This window comes from Cervus canadensis, chromosome 32 (assembly GCF_019320065.1).
Source record: "Cervus canadensis isolate Bull #8, Minnesota chromosome 32, ASM1932006v1, whole genome shotgun sequence".
Lineage (NCBI taxonomy): Eukaryota > Metazoa > Chordata > Mammalia > Artiodactyla > Cervidae > Cervus > Cervus canadensis.
The window spans coordinates 32,536,433-32,552,906 of record NC_057417.1 but is presented as its reverse complement, the minus strand read 5'-3'; the positions used below and the strand labels follow the sequence as shown (position 1 = coordinate 32,552,906).

The 16,474-nt window shown below is 53.9% G+C and overlaps 1 long non-coding RNA gene across 1 annotated transcript in view; it reads right to left on the bottom strand.

Annotated features, from left to right (window-relative positions):
* Window positions 1-2,840: 2,840 nt before the first annotated feature.
* LOC122432964 overlaps window positions 2,841-16,474 on the bottom strand; it is a 29,061-nt gene continuing 15,427 nt past the window's right edge. The window contains exons 2-3 of the long non-coding RNA XR_006266987.1: window positions 3,550-3,631; window positions 2,841-3,149 (exon numbers count right to left, since the gene is read on the bottom strand). This is a non-coding gene — a long non-coding RNA (uncharacterized LOC122432964). The remainder of the gene's footprint in view (window positions 3,150-3,549; window positions 3,632-16,474) is intronic.

Here is a 16,474-nt window from a genome sequence, read left to right as displayed (position 1 = left end):
AAATACAGCGAGTGACAACAGCTGACATGTACAGAGCACATTCTGTAATCAGAGCACCGTGCAAAGCTCTTAAGCATGACCTCTTTAATCCCACCTGGGCAGGTAGGGGCCGTTATTTCATCCACCACATCACAGATGAGGACACCAGAGGGCGGCACAGTCACACCACTGATGTGTGGGGCCCCACGCCCAGGGACTGGTGTCTTTAGAAGGAAAAGGAGAGGGGGGACCGGGACACACAGATGCACAGAAGGCAGGCCTATGGAGACAGAGGTGGAGACTGGAGTGACGCGGCCACAAGCCGAGGAACCACAGGAGCCACCAGAAGCCGGAGAAGGAAACACGGGGTCCCCCCCTGGAGACGTGGCCCCACTGACTCGCTAGTCTCAGACTCTGGCCTCCTAAACCGGGAGCGGCTAAGCTCCTGTTGCTTCAGGACGCTCCGTGTGTGGGAATTCGTTACAGCAGCGTACAGTGGGGTCCAGCAGGACCCACGGAAAGAATAGGGGCAGGACGGGTGGGACACAGCAGTCACAGGGCTTCTGGGGGGCAGGAGGGGCGCTGGACATGGGGATCAGTGGTCATTGCGGCTGCTACAATGGACCGGAGCGTCCCCTCACTCTGTGGGGGCCCTGGAGTCCTGGAATCAGTTCTGGCTTGGACACGACCAGCGAGGTGACCTTTAGCCTGTCCTGTCACCTTCCAAATTCAGAGTCGTCATCCACAAGAACCGGGATTCTGTAAGCTGCAACGTGGATGAGCCCCGGGATGAGTCTCAGTCAGTCAAAGAAGCCAGTGACAAAAGGCAGAGGCACCCCAAGTGTCCGAAACAGCGGAATGGATAAACAACTGCACAGTGAGACATGATTCAGCCTTGAGAAGGAAGGCAATTCTGACACGTGCTATGACGAGGATGAATTCTGAGGATGTTGTGCTCACAAAAGGGTAAGCAGTATATGATCCCACCTACATGGGGTGTACAGAGCAGACAACTCATAGAGACAGAAAGTAGAAGGGCAGTGCCAGGGGCTGGGAGGAGATGCGGAGTTAGCGTTTAATGGAGACAGGGCCTCAGTTTGGGAAGATGAAAATATTCACAGGGTGGATGGTGGTGATGGTTGTACAACAGTGTTAATGTGCTTAATGCGACTGGATGGTACACTTGGAAATGGTCAAGATGGTAAATTTTACACCATGCATATTTACCACAAAACAAATCAAAATTAAAATCCAGGATGCTAAAGCCTACACTGCAGAATTTTTGGAGAGATCCAAAGTGACAGATGCAGAGTGCCCGGAACCTAGGGGTGCCCAGAAACGGGCAGTTACTGTGACAGCTAAGGGTCCCTCATATCGACCTGGGAGTGAGGAGCTTGCTCTTCTGGCTGCTCAGAGGGGAGCAAACGAGGCTTCTGAGGGTGAGGGGGGTCCCCCGAGGGGACTCAACCCCACCGGCCTGAAGCAAACGTGGCACAAGGCCTTCCATCCTGGGCCCCCCTCTGCTCAGCCAAGCACAGCCCGAGGCATCTCGCCTCCCCCTCGGCCCGCCGTGGGCACCAGCCCTGGTGACCCCACCACGCACACGCCCCCACCTGTGGGCTGGGCAGCAGGTACCTGAGGTGGCTCTTCTTCCAGGAGATGGTATGGAACACGGTGGACACCACGAACAGCCCACAGAGCCCGAGGCCATAGATCCAGGCGGAGATGGTCTCCCAGTCATCATCCGACAGGAAGTAGAGGTTGGAACTGCCGAGGATGCTGGGGATGATCCAGAGCTGGAGGCAGGGAGGGGGCGGTGCTGCAAGGTCGGGCTCTGGAGCCGGGGCCAGGCAAGTGCGGAGCCCCTGGGCGACCCCCACGCGTTTTCTCCAGACCTGCACTGCCCAACAGAACTCCCTACCATGGTAGAAACATTCTAGACCTGCACTGCCCCACAGAATTCCCATGGTGGAGGGAAGGTTCCAGACCTGCATTGCCCAGGATGGTAGCCTCCAAGCCCACACAGCTGCCGAGCACGTGAAATGTGGCTGTACCACTAAGGCCTTGCCGTCTTCATTTTATTTCACCTTAACTGGTTTCAGCTTCAAATCCAACAGCTACACCAGGACAGTGGACAGCATAGCTCTAGACGATGTAGCGGTGAAACAGGAAGCCGGGATCTCCTGTCTTCAGGACGCATCTCTGGCTGCTGCCCCCATCCTCCATGTCCACTGCTAACCCGGCCTCGAGCACCCTAGGCTGGCCATGATGCTTCACACGGCCGCGTTGTTGCCCACAGGGTTCTCTCCGAAGACGTCCCTCCCCACAATGTCTACCTGGAAAACTCAATCTTCAGATCTTGGTTTATCCATTGGTTCCTCTGAGAAGTCTCAGAGTTCTCCAAAGCCCTGGAGGGGAGGGGGTTGGGGTACAGGGTCTCCAAAAGACTTTGTCTAATTCTGTGTGTTAGGAGCACTTATTTTGGAGAGAGAATCTACAGTAGCTCCAGCCGATAGAACTACTTAATACAATGCAGGTGGCACAAGAAACTTTCCTTCTAATTATTTTTAATTTATGTACTTGGCCGCGCCGAGTCTTAGCTGTGGCACTTGGCGTCTTCAATCCTCACTGCCGTGTGCAGGATCTTTAGTTGCAGCCTGCAAACTCTTAGTTGCGGCATGTGGGGTCTAGTTCCCTGACCAGGGATCAAACCCGGGGCCCCCTGCACTAGGAGCACAGAGTCTTAGCCACTGGACCACCAGGGAAGTCCCAGCACAGGTAATTTTAGATTTTCTAGTAGCCACATTTTAAAAATGAAAAAAATGAAAAAATTTTATTTAAAAATTTAAAAAAAGGTGAAACTGACTTTATTGATATATTCTGCTTAGTCCAATATATCCAAAGTATCATTTCAACACATCATTAATATAAAGAGAATTAAGATATCTTGCATTCTTTTTTTCATGCTGAGTCTTCAAAAGCTGCCGTGTAGTCTACACTCACAGCACACCTCAGTTCAGACGTGCCATATTTCAGCTGCGTGAGGCCAGTAGCTACGAAGCTGGACAGCATAGGTCCAGATCTTCCTAAGATCCTCAAAGGGGCCCAGAGGTTTAAGGACTGCTGCCCAGAGCAGGATTTCATGGGGGAGATGGCAAGTATTCCAGGCCCTGGGAACAGCATGTGCAAAGATGTTGGGTCGTGCCTTCTAGTTTGGAAACAGCAGATGGGGCTCAGGATGCTGGCGCCTGGGGGCAAGATTACTGCAGGGGGAGGTGGGCCGACATTCAGGCCAAGACCTGGCGCTGGGAGCTTCTACGGAGCCCGGACACTGTACTGGGTACTAGGGGGCCACTGAAGGTTCTTAAGGCCAAAGAGAGGCACGCTCAGAGCCACAGCCCCATTTACCCACACGGCCTTCCCTCGGGATCCCACTCCCTCTTCCGGGGCCACGGAAGAAGGCCTGAGGGACAGGGCCCCTCGGGTCAGCGCTCTGGGAGGAGAGCACAGACCCCAAGGGCAACGGGACGCCTCCCGGCCCTCCTGTGGCTCTCGGCCCCCCAGACTCACAGCGTGGGTCGCACAGTTGGCAGCATGCTCGTACTCCGTGGGCTGGTACCTCTTGTGGGCGGGAACCCGGTGGTTCATGAACCTGGGGGGAAGACACAGAACCCCCGGAAGCTGGGCCAAGGCGGCCGGCAGCAGCCCCAGTCACAGAGCCCCAGGGGCCCTCGGCCCTGCTGGTGGGGAGGGCCCGCCTCCGCTCCCCTCCCCTCCCCTCACTCCCTCTCTCTATTACACCTTTTTTTTGGACTATCCAGCATTTTGAGCCAAATCCCCAAAGTCGAATTTGCTAAATATCAGGTTTCAGGGAATTCCCTGGCAGCCCAGTGATTAGGACTCTGTGCTCTCACTGCCGAGGGCCCAGGTTCAATCCATGGTCAGGGAACTTAGATACCGCAAGTCGTGAAGTGTGGACAAAATATTAATAAATAAATAAATCTCGGGGTGCAGCATGCTCTTTCATTTCCTAATTTAATTTTCTTTACATGTCACAGACACACAGTATACAGCTCCCCAGGGTGCAGTTCTAAGGATTTTACAGACACCCGCCCGGAGCTCCTTTCCCACACCCTAGAAACTGCCTTCACATCCCTTCCCTGGAGCATCACCCCTCAAGGAACCTGACCCCCGACCACCCCCCACACACACACACACAGTCACTGTAGATTACTTTTGCTGGTTCTTGATTTTTCCCATCTGTGGGATCACACAGCACACACTCTCTGGGTCTGGCTCCTTGCGCTCAGCGTGACTTTTGTCAGATAGGGTAATTGGTTGCTTTCATTGCAACACAGTATTTTGCCAGGTGAGCAAACCACAATTCATTTATCCTATCTACTGGAGGTGGACGTTCCAGCTTGAGGCTGTTACGGTAACTCTGCTGTGAGCTTTCATGGTAGTGAACATATGCACTCATTTCTGCTCGGCATTGATCCACAGGTGGAACGACCAGGTGAGTTCATCTTGACAGTAAACATTCCTATTTAAAAAAATTTTTTTGGCCACATGAGGGATCTTACTTCCCCAACCAGGGATTGAACCGGTGTCCCCTGCACTAACTGTGCAGAGTCCTAATCATTGAACCACCAGGAAAAGTGAAAGTCGCTCAGTCGTGTCTCACTCTTTGCCACCCCATGGACTATACAGCCCATGGAATTGTCCAGAACAGAATACTGGAGTGGGTAGCCTTTCCCTTCTCCAGAGGATCTTCCCAAGCCAGGGATCCAACCCAGGTCTCCCGGAAGTTCCAATGATAAACATTCCTGATGTTCTGGTGTCTTTAGAGAATCTTCCAAGCCCCAGCCCCGCCTCTGTCCACCCCAGTCTCTCGTCTCCTCCTCACAGGAGCTCCACCGGCCCACAGAGCCATCACGACCCCTGCTTTCCAGAGGGGATGCTCCAGGGCAGAGTCAGGAAGCGACATCACCCAGGTGGGATGGCACGGGCCTGCCCCTGACAGGACTCCCTGCAGGCGTCTCCAGGTCAGGCTGGAAGTGGGGTGGGGGCTGGGGGATGAGAGCTGCCAACACCTTCTCTCGGGCGGCGGGCAGGACCACACCGGCTCAGAGTCGGGCAAGTGGACGGTTCACCTTGGACTCTGCCAAGAATCATCCACCTGTGCGGGGGGTGGTTAACTCCACTAAAACACCGAAAACCAGCCCCCACCCCAGGAACCCGATCATTTCCCACAGACGTGAGAAATGAGTGTGTGGTTCAGAACAAAGGGCTCAATGCAGTACACTGCACAGAACATTCATAAAGCACCACTGTATGCTGTGTCCGCGCTAGGTGTGGGAGACTTCCCTGTGGTCCAGCGGTAAGACCCTGCACCCCCAATGCTGCGGGTGCGGTCCACTTAGCATTTGTGGGGTACTTCCTGTATGCTGGACCTACACCACTAGAGCAAATAGAACAACAAAAAAATAGCGTCATAACAGCTGAATTGTGTCGTCCCAAAATTCCTGTGCTGAAGTCCTGACCCCCCAGGACCTCGGAATCTGACTTATTTGCAAAGAGCTGCAGATGTAATCAGCTGAGATGAGGTCACACTGAAGCGGGGCGAGCCCCTCATCCAACATGACAGGTGTCCTTGTAAGCAGAGGAGAGACACATAGTGAAGACCGGGGCAGAGACAGGCCTGGGGCAGCTTCACACTGAGGGTGCCGGCAGCCGTCAGAAGCTGGGAGGGAGGCCCGGAGCAGGCGCATCCGCAAGCCTCCAGAGGGAACCAAACTGGGGCCCGATTTCCATTGCTTTAAGCCACTAAGTGTGGCGACTCCCCTGGCGGTCCACTGGTTAAGACTCCGTGCTTCCACTTCAGGGGGCACAGGTTCGATCCCTGGTCGGGGAACGAAGATCATGTGTGTAGCGCGACGTGGCAAAAAAATAAAATAACAACTAAGCCACAAAGTGTGTGTTCATCCGTTACCAGAGACACCAACACAGGCACACACAGCGTTCCCTTTGACAGAGTCTGCCCCCAGAGACCCCAGAGAGGAGGTGCTAGTTTACACACCGCGCTGATTGGGCTGGGGGCCGGGACTCCGAGGCCAGCCGTGAAGGGGTGCAGCTGACACCTTTCTCCCCCACCTGTAGCCGGGACCACCCTCTCCCCTGCCCCTTTAACAAACACCAAGCCCCTCACGAGGCCAGCCTCTCAGGTCCGAGGGTGATGTCACGGTTGCCAGGGCAACTGGGATGCAGCAGTTTATTTATTTATTTCTGGGCTCCACAAAACTTTCCTTGTCTTTCACCCAGAGCTGCCGCTATTGAATGTGGTCAGGAGAGTGGAGAGGGGCCAGGGGCAAAGACCCAAGAAACAGAGTTCCCACAGCCCGCAAGAGTCGAGAACGTTTTCTTTAACTCCTTGTGGCGTCCTTTTTCTTCCTTCACAAACCTCTAGGCAGGCATTCTGAAGAGGACAGTGCATTCACTGTTTATGTTTTTAAATTTCCTTTCCATTTACGTTCAGTAAAATTTCTCCTTTTTGCGGCACATCTTTATACACGTTTAGGTAAATGAAGAGCGTTGTATAACCACCCCCATAACCAAGAGAAACCAAGAGAAACAAAAGGCCCATCCCCCATCCCCCCAAACACCCTCCTGCTGCCCCGTCCCTCCCCGCAGTCCTGTAGCCGATGCTCTGCTCTCTGACCCCTCATAGCTTCCCCATTTCCAGCACCTCATACACGGGATCACACAGAAGCCCTGCAGACATTTATTTTATTTTATTTTACTGTCTGAAAAGAATTGATTGCATCAAGCCAAGTGTATTCTTAGATGAAAAGAAACTGTGCTTGGAATGCCAAACAGGGACTTACTTCTTCTCTGCTTAAACTGTATCTAAGACAAACTTGTTTCCTTTGAAAAAAAAAAAATGGACCCTCCTAACATTACTATTCTTGGCCATCATCTCAACGCTTCCAGCCTCTTTTCTTCTTTTCCCCTGGCACAGCCTTTTGAGTTTGGCTTTCTCCACTCAGCTTAATGCAGGTCAGCTTCATCCATGCTGTTGCCTGGGTCAATGGTCCCTTCCTTTTCACTGCTGAGAACTAGTCCAGCGTGTGGCCGTGCCACGGCTTGTCTACCTGTCTTCCCAGTACGGGGACGAGGGAGTCACTTTTAACAGCTGAAATGCAGAGAGAAAGTTTAGAATGTTCTGGAACAGAGCTGGCAGCCTACAAGACTGTGGGAAATTTCAGAGTCAGCATTTCTAGCAAGTTGCTGCTGGTTCAAATAAAGGAGGGAAATGGGCCTTCTGCCTCCTTTCTGGAGAACAGAATCTGCGTTCTGTGGCCAGCCCAGCCACTTAGATGACCACGTGGCCGCAGCATTTCATGGGAGTAAAGAGGGTACCTCTTTGCGAAGGGCTCCCAAGCTGAGCTGCCAGGGAGACCGGGACAGAAGGTCAACCCCCACCCTGAGCTGGCGGGGCGGGGCTTTGGAGCCAGACACAGCTGGGCGGGACATGCCTGCATGGTCACTTCGCTGCTGTGTGACACAGGGGAAACGTCTTAACGTCTCTGGGCGGCCACATGACCTCCTCGTGTGTCCACAGCGTACCACCGCGGGCCCCTCGAATGTACGTTCTTCTTGAGCGTAAAATACACTCGTTCCATCCCAACAATCCCAAAAGTCTCAACTCAACCCAGCATTACCTCTAAAGCCCAAAGTTCAAAGTCTCATCGAAACGTCATCGAGGGGCTTCCCCGATGCCTCAGTGGCAGAGTACGCCTGCAATGCAGGGGAGGCGACTTCAATCCCTGCATCCGTCCCCCGCGTCGGGAAGATCCCCTGGAGGAAGAAATGCAACCCGCTCCAGTATTCTTGCCTGGAGAATCCCATGGACAGAGGAGCCTGGCGGGCGCCAGTCCACGGGGTCGCAAAGAGTCAGACACGACTGAGTGAGCAAGTCGAGTCAAGCGAAGACATCTAAGTCAGACATGGGTGAGACGCGGGAGTACGATCCATTCCGAGGCAAAACTCCTCTCCAGCTGTGAGTCTGGGAAACGAAATAAACTGTGTGCTTCCAAAATACAACGGTGGGACAGGCGTGGGACAGACATTCCCACTTAAAAAAAAAAAAAAAAAAGATATCAAAAAGAAGGAAAGGGTTCTAAGCTCTGCAACAAGAGAAGCCCCGGAATGAAAAGCCCGAGCACTGCAACTAGAGAAAGCCCTATCGCAGCAATAAAGACTCAGCGCAGCCAAGACTGAGTAAATAAAAAAGGAAGGGATCTGTTAGAGTTAGAAAAAAGGAGGAAGGGGTGATGGGGCCCAAAAAGGCCAAAGGGGAGCAAGGCAAGTTCCTCAAGACCTTCAGGCTGGAGAACATCTTCTTTGGTCCCACGCTGTGCCCTCCGGGGGCCCTGGGTGACAGCATCACCCCCCCAGCTCAGCAGGTCACCCCACCCCTGAGACGCCCCCACCCTTGGAAACAGGAGCAGCGGGTCCCGCCCCGAGATCTCAGAACTGCCTCTGCTCGTGGCTCTTCCCTTTTCCCGAGCAATAGCGCCCGCGTTCGCGTGCGGCCCTCCTCCATGTATTCGCCCCGGCCGGGAGGATTCTGCCCTGGCTTCAGGGCAGAGGCAGATGGGCCCATGGTCCCCCCATCGACACTAATCTCCTCACGGATGGTCTGCGGGCCACATCTGCGGTGTTCCCTTTTGAACACGTGCCTGCTATTTAACGTCTGGACAGGCGGAGAATTCTCCGAATCTTTACGTCCCGGTTGCTTTTTGCGTCACAATTCCTTCTTCGATTCATTTCTCTCCTCCCGCATCTCACTATCAGCCCCTGGGAGGGCTGAGCCTCTCCATGAACAGTGGGCTCAGGACCGCCTCTGCTCGACGTCCAAGGACACCACGTACAAGTCCCACCTCACCCAGGTCACGAGTGCAGAGACAACTCAGGCAAAGATCTCAGCTGCTTTACAATGAGGGCCTTCTGTCCGTTATCCAGTAACATGCTCCTCACCCCACCTGAGACCACGCCACACTGGCCTTAGAATGCCCCGGGAGCGGGGAGGGTGCTGATAACATCCCCGTTGCTCAGATGAGAAAAGCGAGGGTCCGAATCTCTGCCAACATCCTAGTCATGAATTCTCCCAGAAGACAGAGGCTTTCTCTACCACTCTCCTCTTTTCTTGCTGGGCTCACACCGGAATTACCTTGAAAAGTCCCTTCTCAAGGGACGTCCCTGGTGGCCCAGTGATTAAGAACCTGCCTTGCAATGCACGGGATGCAGGTTTGATCCCTGGTTGGGGAACTAAGATGCCACATGCTGCGGAGCAACTAAGCCCAACAGCCACACCTGGAGAGACCCAGGTGTCCCACGATGAAAGATCTCGCACGATGCAACCAAGACCCGCCACAGCAAATAAGTAAATACATTTCTTTAAAAAGTCCCTTCTTGCCTCTTACTTCCATGAACTTCAAAACCCTTCCAGTCCCTACTCCTTCAACCCCAGCCCCATCCTTTATCAACCCACGTGTCCGTGGACAAGTTACTCAAGCCTTCTGGGCCTCACTTTTCTCATCTGAGCAATGGGGACGTTATCAGCACCCACCCTGGGGGATCCTAAAGGGATGGAATGGGTTAGTCTGCACACAGCACTCCGTACACATCGGCACATGGCTGACACTGATGATTCTGTTACTATAAATCCTCCGTAAAAAAAAAAAAAATCCTCCGTGGTATTACTGAACCCACTTTACAGCTGAGAAAACTGAGGTCCAAAAAACCAAATCACCTTTCTGATGCAATATTCGGCTACCTGATGCGAAGAACTGACTCATTGTAAAAGACCCTGATGCTGGCAAAGACTGAAGGCGGGAGGAGAAGGAGACAACAGAAGATGAGATGGTTGGATGGCATCACTGACTCGATGGACATGAGTCTGAGCAAGCTCCAGGAGTTGGTGATGGGACAGGGAAGCCTGGTGTGCTGCAGTCCATGGGGTCACAAAGAGTCGGACACGACTGAGTGACTGAACTGAACTGAGGTGATTCAAGACAGCTATGAAAGGAAGGAGCCAGGATTTCAGCCTGGGATTGTCCAACCTCAAGACCTGGGCTACAGGAGGGTGACGAGACACAGCGTGTGACGTGCCCTGCCCACAGGAGGCATGTATACATGCTGACGCCCTCTGCCTCCTCCACCAGCTCTGGGAGAGGTGCTCCAACGTGTCTAAGTAAGGAAAGAAGAAGCCTTGCATGGACGAAGACCCTCTGTGAACACGCCAGCATGGAGGTGACATGAGCTGGGTCTCCGCTGGGCCATCACCGCTCCGCTCCCCCGAATTCCACACCACCCAGGACAACAGCGACATCATCCCTCGCCTGGCAGGCTGGAGGAAGGGGCCAGGGCTAGTGCTGCTGCCCTTAACAATCACCGGGGAGATCTGAAAAGTCCCAAAGTCCCTGACAAAACAGGATCAATGCAGCTGGGGAGCAGGGGCGACATTTTTTTTAAAAAAACTTCCCACGCGATTCCAGGGCAGGGGCAAGGCCGAGGAGCAGTGGGCTGGAGGAAGAGGCCGGCAGGCAGGGGGTGAGGCGCCCCACCTGGACGGTGCCAGGTGCCACTCAGCAGGGATGGCCCTGGGCCCCAGGACCACAGAATCAACACCGGGCCCAGCGGAGGGAGTACATGGACTTCAGCTCACACGCCAGTTCTGATCAATGGACAGGAGCCGGCCTGGAGTGCTGTGCTGAAAGAATTCTGAGAACGAATCTAGGTGATGAATTAGCAACGTCTGCCACGGGCGCCGGGTAGGCGAGAGGCGGCCGTCACTGATGTAAAAGCTCCCCCCAAAGCTTCCACTCCCTCCCCCTCTCCCAGCCTCACAAGGACGCCGTAAGCTGTGCAGGGCCAAGATGACGCTTGTCATTGTATATGGGGATTCTGAGACCAACTCAGAAGTGGTGCGGCTGACTGCAACCCAGACAGGTTTAGACAGTCCACTCACCTCCTCCTTCAGCCCTGTCCATGGTCCTGATGGGAAAGGTTCTGCCATCAGTCTTTCACACCGTAGTATAAAGTATCTGATCATCCCCCGCTGGATGGAGGACAGGCTGTGGATCAGAGGTGAAGAAGAGAAGGAACAGAGCCATTTCCTAGCTCCTGAAACCCCCACCTCACTGGCCAGTGGTCAGAGCAGCCCTGGCCAAACCGGCCAAACTCAAAATGGTCCCATGAGGGTGCTCAGTTTTCCAGCCTTAAAGGAAACGCACATACTTTCCAGTAGTTGCTGTTATTCAGTTGCCAAGTCGTGTCTGACTCTTTGCGACCGCACGGACTGCAGCATGCCAGGCTTCCCTGTTCTTCACTATTTCCTGGAGTTTGCTCAGATTCATGTCCATCGAGTCAGTGATGTGACCTAACCATCTCTTCCTCAACCATTCCCTTCGCCTTTTGCCCTCAATGTTTCCCAGCATCAGGGTCTTTTCCTATGAGTCAGTTCTTCACATCACGTGGCCAAAGTACTGGAGCTTCAGCTTCAGCATCAGTCCTTCCAATAAATATTCAAGGTTGATTTCCTTTAGGATGGACTGGTTGGATCTCCTTGCAGTCGGAGGGTCTCTCAAGAGTCTTCTCCAGCATCACAGTTCGAAACCATCAATTCTCTGGCGCTCAGCCTTCTATATGGTCCAACTCCCATATCCATACATGACTACTGAAAAAACCATAACTTTGCCTATATGGACTTCTATCAGCAAAATGATGTCTCTGCTTTTTAATATGCTGTCTGGATTTATCATAGCCCTCCTTCCAAGGAGCAAGTGTCTTAATTTCATGGCTACAGTCACCATCCGCAGTGATTTAGGAGCCCTAGAAAATAAAATCTGTCACTGTTTCCATTTTTTCCCCTTCTTTTTGCCATGAAATGATGGGACTGGATGCCATGATCTTAGTTTCTTGAATGTTGAGTTTTAAGCCAACTTTTTCACTCTCCCCTTTCACCCTCATCAAGAGGCTCTTTAGTTCCTCCTCACTTTCTGCCATGAGAGTGGTATCTTCTACATATCCGAGGTTATTGGTATTTCTCCCAGCAATCTTGATTACAGCTTGTGATTCACCCAGCCCAGCGTTTCTCATGATATACTCTGCATATACGTTAAACAAAGCAGGATGACAATACTGCCTTGTCTACTCCTTTCCCAACCTTGATCAGTAGTTACACTCCAATAAAGGGTTAAAGATGGAGTAGCCTCAGGCTCCTACCAGCCAGGTCTGGGCGGGGCCTATAAAAGGTATGCTTACTAAACCACCACCCTGGGGTCTCTGCGGGCAGCCCCGGGCAGGGCCTAAGCTTGCTGATCACCTGCCCTGTGCCCACCACCTGGGCCCTCCTCCAGGCCTGGGCATGCCAGCGACTGGCCCTACCCCCCGCCCCGACCCCTCCCCGCCTGCGGTCTGAAGCAGCCAGGCCCAGGCTCAGTTCTGCAATGTCTCCCTCCTCTCCAGGCCTGGGCCCGGCCGGGGTCCGCAGCCCCAGGAGAGAAGCGGGCCTCTTCCTCCGAATGAGCCCAGGGCCCAGGGAAACTGCTGCAGCCGCCCCTTCCGGGCCAGGCTGGTGCCTGGCGGTGGCAGCCTTGAATCCCCAGGACAGAGGACTAAAGGGATTTGTCCAGGAGACAAAGCGGGGTCTGTCTGTCCGTCCCTCTGGCCCTGGGCCCTCTGGACTGCTCCCTTTCTCCAGCTGGGTCCCGGGCTACTTCTTTGTGTCCATTCATGAATTCCCAGCTCCTCCTGGATGGCAGACAGCAGCTTGGCTCGGTCTCTGGGAAACAGAGTTGGGGAGAGCAGACCATGGGCCGCCGCCAGCTCAGAACTGTTGTGAGATCGAAACCCCAGCGAGGAGAGAGCGGGACCAGGAAGGCAAGCCAAGGAAGAGGGGAAAGGGCCGGGGTCCCTGGTAGGCCTGGAGCAGAGAAAATGTGGTGTTCCACGTGAACGGCGCCTCCCTGGAGGTGCGCAGCCGGTGGTCCTGACCCAACACAGCTGGGGCCAGAGTCCAGCCCTGCAGCCCCCCGGGGGCTCCCTGCAGAATCTGGCTTAATGAGGGTCCACGCCTCTGAAGCAGGGACCACCCCATCCTCCTGGCCTCACCCCATCCTCCTGGCCTCACCAGAAGCTCCCAGAAGATGACAGACGAACAGGTGCCACGGGAACCCAAACATTCTGGACCAGAAACCCAGGGTGGACGTCCACCCTATGGAATCTCCATAACGGGGAGCTGATACAAGCCGAGTGGTCGACTCACCGCCTCGAAGCTGGGGATGCCGATCCCCCTCCCCAGCATCCAGACCCCAGGCGGAGAGCTCTGAGATTTGCACCGAAGATTTAGGAGCCTAACGCTCAGAGGAATCAGCCTCCGCAGGGACTCCGGGCGGGCTGACGGAGACCCTGCCCCTCTGCCCTCAGTGGAGACAACTCCCAGCCTTGCTCCCCACAGTCTCCCGTGCAGGACCAAGCTCTGGGCGCCTACAGGGCACCCCGCTTCCATTGTGGCTCTGCGCCCTCCCCTGTCCTCACTCCCGCTCCCTCCTGCTGCTGCATCTCGGGGTCACCTCCCAAATACACCCTTTGCCCCTGTATCCTCGTCCCTGGGTTTAGCTTCTGGGGAAGCCCACATGAGGGCAGGTTCTTGGCAGCTAAGAGTAAAACCCCAAAGATACAGCCACAGGCACTCTGGGCAAGAAGCAAGACTGCAGACGTCCCTGGTGGTCCAGTGGTTAGGACTCCTTGTTTCCACTTCCGGGGCGGGGGGGGGGGGGGTGCCCAGGCTCCATCTCCCGCTGGGGAACGAAGATCCCACAGGCTGCATAGCGCTGCCTGCAGCCAACAAGCGACAAATAAGAAGCAGTACCGCCTCTGAGGGATTTCAGTCCTGGCTGCTGCAGCTGCTGATCCCAGGAGGCTTGTCTGCCCAGCGCATCCCAGTCTGCAAGGCTCACTCACACCCTCCAGCTTCCACCGCCTCGGGAAGGGACAGGCCACCACCCTGCCCATCCCTGCCCCCCTAAACCCACCACATCCCATCTCTGCAGCGCTCTCCTCCTGGAAGCCAGGATGGGATCGCAACCATCCCCCTTCTCCTCGCAGGGGCCACACCCGATGTGCCTTCGAAGAGGCACATCCCTAACCAGAATCCACTGGAAGGAACTTGGAGAAACTCAGTAAGGGACTTCCCTGGTGGTCCAGTGGCTGAGACTGCAGGCTCCCAATGCAGGGGGCCCAGGTCTGATCCCTGGTCAGGGAACTAGATCCCACATGCTGCAATTAAGACCTGGCACAGCCAAAATAAGTAAATAAATATTTACACAAAAAGAAAGTCAATAAATATCTCCCCCTACCCCACCCCCATCAGCCTCAGGGGACCTGTCGCCGCCCTGGGCTCAGCTTAAGTGGCGAAAGCAGCCCTAACTCCAGGGATGGGGGCAGCCACCTTACAACAGGTAGGCTGCACCATCCTCCCACCGGAACCACAGGGACATCCTGGGATGGCTGATCTTTTCACAGAAAATCGTTTCTTCCACGCTCATACTATTCCCCGTGGAAGGAGGGGCCACTCCAGGGCCCGTGGAACAGGGCAGAGGCCTGGGCACGCCCCATCTCCACCAACACAGTGCCACTGGCCCTGGCTTAGCCCAGCCCTGCCCATGTCCAAGTGTCCAGGACACCATCCTGGGTGGAGTCATGGAAATTCCAAAGCAGAGGGCCCTGGGCTGTCCTCTCCCCGCAAAGCTGGTTCCCAGCCAACTCCATCCCTTACGACCAGGATTCAGGCGCCAACTGCTGAGCAAAGCAGCTGCCTTCAGGCAGGAACAGCCTCTCCCAGAGACCTACATCTTTCTGGAGCAAAATGCACCTATGTGCATGCACGCACACCCACATGTACACAGGTATGCACACAGACCTGCACACACACTGTGTGCACAACACCAGGGGGTGCAAAGAGCCTGAAATAGCACCCGCACATCCTGAGAACGTCTCCACTTCGAAAAGGGACTGATCCATTCCTTCTCACTGAGGCCTTTCTTCGAAAGAAATGACGGGTCGGTTTTCTCTCAGATAATAACAAAGATCCCACCACTTTGATACACTGAGTGCAGAGGTGTTTGAAGTGAGGGTCTATTTTCCTGAAGAGAGGCTCCTGAAAAATCACAAAACTACAACCCCTAATGAAATCATTGATTCAGGCAAGGGTGATCAACAGATGCAGGGAAGGTTGATGAGAGGTTGCTAAGCAATGGGATGGTCCAATCCAGGGAACTCAGCATCACCTCGCTGGCCCCGAGACAGACCCCAGCATCAGTGGAAACAGCACAGTCAGGCACCCCCTGCCTCCTTGGGAGATGCGAAGCGACGCTTCTTGTCTGTCTCGCCAAGAACGTCGATCCGGAATTAAATAAGGCTCTACACCTGTGTGGGCCACTCTGGCAGCCACGGGCCATGTGTGGCCAAGTCAACAAAAACTCGCTAAAACTAAATCAAAGGTGCAGTTCAATTGCTCAGCTGTGCTACTGCTCAACCGTGCTAGGAAGCAGGGCCCTCGCTGTTGGTGTGACAGGGGTCTTGTGGTCATGGAAGTAACCCTCACCAGTTAGAGACATGGACTGAAAGAGCAACATCACCGGGGGTTTGCCTTCAACCGTCCACAGAGAAAAAGCAACGCGATGAAGCAAGTGTGGCAAGTCGTCCGTTCATTAGTAAATTTTAGGTAGGCTATGGGGTCCATCGTAACTATTCTCTCTACTTTTTGAATGGACGTTTTCATGATAGGAGGAATGGAATGTTTGCAAACTCTCAAGCATTTCCTCTCCCTCCGCAGTGGTACTCATCACTGAAAGAAACGGTAACTTTACAGACGGCAACCTGTAAAAGCTGAACCAAGGGTCAAGGTCGTGTATGTGTGTGCTCAGGCGCAAGGGTCAAGGTTAAAACACCACAAGGACAGGACGGGCATCCTGCTGCTGGGAAGTGGTCACTGAACCACTGATGTGGCCACTGGGAAAGTCTGTGGGCCTCTCTTTAAATAATACTGCACCAGGGACTTCCTGGCAGTTCAGTGGTTAAGACTTCACCTTCCAAGGCAGGGGCTGTGGGTTTGATCCCTGGTGGGGGAGCTAAGATCCTACATGCCTCTCGGCCAAAAAACCAAGACAGAAAAAAACTGAAGCAACACTGTAACAAATTCAACACAGATTTTTTTGAATGATCCACATTAGAAAAAGAAATCTTTTAAAAATAAACAAATAATACTGCATGAACGCCAACGTTCCTTTTTTTCCTGTTTCTGCTCACGTTTAATAAACGACCTGCATATGTCACCATTTTCAGCTGAGTTTTATTTTTCATAAACTTTCTAATTGTGGTAAGATACAACATAAAACTCACCATTTTAACCATTTTGAAGGGTGTCCTT